Source organism: Microtus oregoni, unplaced genomic scaffold (assembly GCF_018167655.1).
Source record: "Microtus oregoni isolate MIOR12 unplaced genomic scaffold, Mior012 000072F_ref0000427, whole genome shotgun sequence".
NCBI lineage: Eukaryota > Metazoa > Chordata > Mammalia > Rodentia > Cricetidae > Microtus > Microtus oregoni.
The window spans coordinates 6,071,875-6,078,462 of NW_024543979.1; positions in this window are offsets into that span (position 1 = coordinate 6,071,875).

Here is a 6,588-nt window from a genome sequence, read left to right on the forward strand (position 1 = left end):
TCACTGAAATGTCGCATGGTGCTCCCAAAAGATATGCAATGTGGTTCGAAGGTGAGTATTTTCCAAATGCTTAGAGAACATGAAATTTACACAACCCATAGAAAACCTTGGTTTATTTTTAAGTAAGGCCTGTTCATCAAGGTGTCTGTAACAGGGTATGGGAAATGACAGCTAAAGTTTACCTTAGCAGAGGCACTGCTCTGGCATTATGGGATGGTTCTAGGCACAGCCTTCCTTCAAGTCTCCTCAACATCCCAAATTAACCCACACAAGAGATGTTTCCTCAAAAGCAAAAGCCAGGAGAAGTGTCTCTGAAAAGTCACTATGTTTCCCCTTCTTGTTCCTGAGCTGGGACACTGATTGGCCCCCTCTTGCTATGGTCTCCGGAATGCAACTTAAGGGATGGAGAGACGACTCAGCAGTTAAGAGCACACGCTGCTCCTGCAGAGAACCTGGGTTCCATTCCCAGCCCCACATTGGGACTTCCAACTGTCTGCACCTCCAGTTCCAGGGATCCGGGGGCCTCTCTGACCTCCAGGGGCACCAAGTGTTCAAGCAGTGCACTTACATACATGCAAGCAAAACACTCATGCACATCAAATAAAACAATAAATCACTTAAAATGTAACTCAGTTCCACTTTGAGGGCCCCATTCTCATGTTCCTTCTTACAATTCTCCATTCTAGTTTGTATTTCATTGTCCACTTATCATATTTATCCTTCTTTCGATGCTTCAGATGCTTAGCCACAGTTAAGTGCAGAAATAGGTTCTGTGTGTGTGCGCATTTTAATACATGTTGGTCAAAGAGAATGTACTGCTGGAGAGAGGCATATTAATTCCATAAGAAGGGCTTTTCTGAGAGACATACATGGGTCTAATCTACCTGGGAAGTAGAAAAAGACAAGACCTCCTGAGTAAATTGGGAGCGTGGGGACTATGGGAGAGGGATGAAGAGGAGGGGAGAGAAAGGGAGGGGAGCGGAGAAAAATGTAGAGCTCAGTAAAATCAGTTTTTTAAAGAAGGGGCTCTTCTGCGCAAACACACAGACCTGAACACATATCCTTAATTAATATGCGTTACTATTAAACTTTCTGTCTTCCTAAAACTAGATAAGCAATTGCATTTCTAGTATTAGACAGGGGAAAAAAAGATTGCATTATATATACACAAACAACTTGCAAGTATACAATTGGCTTTTGATTTTTGTCTGTTCAAACTTCCTCCGCAGTATCCAAGGAAGAGATGTAAGGAGTTAATGAATAGCGGCATAGCAAGCTACAGATTTTTGGACAAATTTTACATCGTGAGATAAAGAAAAAGGATAAATTGTTCAGGTCCCTTACAATACCAGTGTTAACAAATTTCTTTTGCACTTGTGATAACTTCACTACTTGATAACATTTTCGCCCACCCGACATCATGAACCTTCTTCACCTTCACACATCTGGAGATCAACCCGCCCTGAATACCACACCCTCTACAGACAGGTGATAGGACCAGTAATTTGCATTTCACACTTGAAAATGGAGCTGCAAAGGATTTCCCAGCCCTGGCTGCCCACACTCACCGGGTTGGAAGCAGAGGCCCAGTCTGTTTCCGCACAGGATGGGAGGAGAGTTGCAGCTCTGGCTTCTGCCCCACAGTGTCCTATAGTCTCTGCATCTAGGCCACCTCTGCTCCTTCAATGGCAGCGACTTGAGCGACACCCAAAGAGAGGAGAGGAAGTAGAACACCAGGACGTCCTGGGGTGGGGGTTAGGGCGTGGGTGGAGGAAGTGGTGTGGGGGAACGGCGCCGTGGAGGAGGAATGTGGGGTCAAGCTCTGCTCGGGGCCAGCTTCCAGAGAACTAGGCTGTCAGCACTGAACCCTAGGTCAGGCCCAAAGCAGTATTGAAACATGAGAAGTCAGCATTTAGTATCCCAGAAGAGAGAAACTGAAAGTAACGGTTTGGGGGTTAGGGGGGGCTTAACAGGTGGGACTGAGGAAGAAACAGGAAGTAATATTTGCTTAACACAGAAAGGAACAAACACATCGTGATCAGGACATTCTAGGATAGGGCTTGGTAAGCACCCAGGTTGTTAATATAAATTGATTTATAGCTTCATTTTGTTTCTGAAGAAACCAATTGAAAACTAATTCACTGTTCACAATTGTAATCCCTATAACCAATAGTCTGAGGCAGGAGGATTTGGGGTTTGGGTGCCTGGGCTAAATATCGATCTCTGTCCCTAAAGAGTAAGAAGAGAGGAGCAGGAACTAACTTAGTTAACGTTAACCTGCAGTCGGTGTGTGCAGTGTAGGACACTTCACAGACCAGAGAGTTAATGTTGAAAAGTAAGTCAGTTTCATACTCTGTCTTCTTTTTAACATTCTAGCATTAGTGGGGGAGGGTCACACAAGCCCCCCCCCCCTTTCAGCTGAGGAGCTGCAGACAGGTGATGACTGCCAGGAAATGGAAAGTCGGTTTTCTTCAGGAGTGCGTCCTTGGTGTGTCGACTATCCAGAGAAATGTTCTACTCCCATGTGTTCATGGGCAGCACTGACTGGACTCAGTGGGTTATTGAAGAAGGGGAGGGAGAGGAAGAGAAAGGAGGGAGGGAGAGAGGGAGAGAGGCAGGAAAGAGTAAGGAAGGGAGGGAGGGAGAGGAAGAGATTATTGGGGGGGAGAGGTGTTGGGAGGGAATTATGTTGTAGTCTTGGAGGGTGAGTGAGGCTAAGTATGATTAAAATACATCGTATGTATGAAGTTCTCAAAATTCTCAAAGAATAAAAATTGTACAAGTTTTGATGACATTAACTTCTATCAGAGTATGAGATAACATACAGAAAAAGTGCACGCTGAGCAGTGACCCAACTCTGTAAGCATGAGGACCTAAATTCAGATCCCAGCACCACATAAAGAGCCTGATAATGTGTGTGTGGGGGGGGGGGGGCAGGGGATCCCTGGGGCTTGAGGACCAGACATTCTAGGTCATCAGAAAGCCCTGGTTCATTCCTCAGGCTCAGTGTGAGAGAGGGGACAACACTAGTGTTGACCTCCACAGGTATGCACACCCATATACAGCCACACATGCACATACACACAAAATTATAGGAAACCTGACCAGACAGCTTGATGGACACTTACAATGTGACACATTTGCATTTGTGAAACTCTTATTTTTTATTTCAGAACACTTGGAGTACCTCAGAAAGGGAATAGGAGCACACACAGGTAATCTCAGACACTCCACCTGAGACCCAAGGCTGGCAGACTGAAGGACAGCCTGTGCTACATAAAGGTTGCTGACCAGCCAGGACTACAAAGCAAAACTGCCTCTGTGCGCTACCTTGGAAAAAAACAAAAAAGAACAGAAAGTAAAGAGAAGAGAGGGGAAGAATGGGAAAAGGACAGAAGTAGGAGAGAGAAAGGGAAGGGAAGGGAGCAGCAAGGAGACACAGAAGAAAGGCAGAACCACAGGGTTTTCCTCAAGCTCCACCATGGCCATCCTCTCCAAGAGGTCACCACATTCTTACTTCTGTCATTTGTTGTCTATTTCTATTTAGTTTTTACTTCTATTATGTAGTAGAGCTGCTGACCTAACCCAGGGCTTCAGGCCTGGCCCAGGTATGACACTGAATTATATCCCCAAATCTGAGGATTAGATAACTATGTAATGAACTTTCTTCTTTTTATTGTTTTTATTGAGCTATACATTTTCTCCATTCCCCTCCCTTCCTCCCCTCTCCCCTTTTACTCTCTCCTGTGACCCCCACCTTTCAATTTACTCAGGAGATCTTGTCTTTTTCACCTTCCTATGTAGGTCCATTTATGTATCTCTTAGGTCCTCTTTGCTGTCTAGTTTCTCTGGGATTGTGAACTGTAGGCTGACTTTTCTTTTCATTATATCTAAAAGCCACTTATGAGTGAATACATATTATATTTGTCTTTCTGGATATGGGTTACCTTACTCGATATGGTTTTTTCTAGATCCATCTATTTGCCTGCAAACTTCAAGATGTCAGTATTTCTTACCATTGAGTAATACTCCATTGTGTAAATGTACATTTTCTTTATCCATTCTTCAGTAGAGGGGCATCTAGGTTGTTTCCAGGTTCTGGCTATTACAAAAAATGGTGCTATGAACATAATTGAGCACATGTCTTTGTGGTATGATTGAACATCTTTGAAGAAAGAAATTGATAAAGGCACCAGTAAATGGAAAGATCTCCCATACTCTTGGGTAGGTAGAATTAACATAGTAAATGGCAATCTTACCAAAATATACCTACAGATTCAATGTAGATCAAAATCCCAGCAAAGTTCTTCACAGACCTCAAAGGAACTTAACTTCATATGGAAAAGCAAAAAACCCAGGTTAGCCAAAACAATCCTGTACAATAAAGGAACTTCTGACAGCATCACTATGCCGGACTTCAAACTCTACAATAGACCTACAGTAATGAAAGTAGCCTGGTATTGGCATAAAAACAGACAGGAGGACCAGTGGTATTGAATTGAAGACCTGGATACAAACACCTGATTTTTTATAAAGAAGCTAAAAATATAAAATAAAAAAAGCATATTCAACAAATGGTGCTGGCAGAACTGAATATCAACATGTAGAAGAATGAAAATAGATCCATATCTATTGTCATGCACAAAAATCAAGTCCAAATGGATCAACCACACTGAACCTCATAGAAGAGGAAATGGGAAATACACTTGAACACATTGGCACAGGAAACCACTTCCTAAATATAACCCAAGTAGCACAGACACTGAGAGCAATAATTAATAAATGGTACCTCCTGAAATTGAGAAGCTTCTGTAATCAATTTTCTAGTTGATTCTCTTCACCACCAACCCTTTTCTGGCTTTACTCTAAACCTAAGTGTTTCTGTGACACCTGCCTTACACTTATGGGGCACCTGGAGAATCCTGGACCAACAACTCACAAGGAGATGTCCCACACCTGTGCCACGATTTTTTTAAGAACCCATAACTCTGGGAACAGCGTTATCCCCTCATTTTTTAAGTCTTTTTGTTTAATTGGCTTACAAAATTGTAAATTTCCACATGACTTTTTCACACAGATCTAGTTTCAGATGAACTTCCCTCCACCCCTCACCTCCTTCCTCCTCCCTTACCCCCAAGTAACCCTTTCTCTACCAGCGTTCCCTCTGTATTTTCATATAACACGCATTTACTGCCCCTCCCCAGCAATGGTGTTTTTCACTCTGCCTGGCTCTGATCTAAACACACAAATGTAAAAATTTCAAGATAGAACCACCATTTGAGAGAGAACATTTGTCTTCCCAGGCCTATATTACCTCACTTGGCATGGTATTCTCCAGTTCCATTTATTTTTCTACAAATTTCATTTTCTTTACAACTGAATAAAATTCTATCACGTACCTGTATTGGAAGGAGAGAGCTGCATGTTGGTTCCCAGCTGCCCGGCTAACTTAGGCCCAAAATAATTACACAGAAACAGTATTAATTAAATCACTGCTTGGCCCGTCAGCTCTAGCTTCTTATTGCCTAATTCTTATATCTTAATTTAACCCATTTCTATTAATCTATATATCACCACATGGCTGTGGCTTACTGGGTAAAGTTTCCAGCAACTGTCTGGGGCAGCTCCATGGCTTTTCTCTGACTCTGCCCTTCTTCCTCCCAGCATACAGCCTAGCTTTCCCCACCTAGTTCTGTTCTTCCCTGCCATAGGCTCAAAGCAGTTCTTTATTCATTAACCAATAAAAGCAACACATAGACAGAAGGACCTCCCACACCATACATGTACTGAAGTGACTAAGGCAAAGCCATCTTGTCCTATGTCCATTTTGTCAGCTCAGACACTTCTCAGCCCCCTTCCCCACAACAGTGATGTCTGCCTTAGAAACACATTTGGGATTCCCATGACCACTGTGACCCAAATGTGTTAAGCTAAATAATTAGTGATATAAAAACATAAACTAAAACAACCAAAGAAGTATAAGTCAAAAGTGATTGTATTGCTGTGTCTGAAATAACTATGCTCTATCAAAACAAATCATGCAAGGTAACTTTGCCTCTTGTCCAGTATCGGTGAAAGTGTATGCTTTGCCCTGAAAATGCTGTACCTCTGACCTTCTGCACCAGGGTGCTTGAGGCATGAGCATGCTGTTAGTCATGGCCAAAACTAAAGGACTTTATAAGCTTTATTGTCTATATTAGTGTGGTGATCTGTATCCTCCTGCATGGATTTATTATAGTGCCACATTTCCATTATGTTCATCACCAGTGCCATCTAACACTGGACATCTGGGTTATTTACTCTATTATGACTAGAGCAGCAATGAACACAGATGGGCAAGTATCTCTGTAATAGGAGACAGAGTCCTCTGGATACATGTGTGGGAGAAAACCCTCACCAGCTACACCCTTGACAAGGGAAATAATAACAAAATACAAAAAAATAAACTTGAAAACATCAAGAATGAAATGACACAATAAAAAATAGGCTGTGGAACTAAGCAGAGAGCTCTCAATCAACAGGGATATGTGATGGCAGTACTGGTGCCCTTGGGGGCCTGCAAAGGAAGTCAGATCCCCTGAAGCTGGA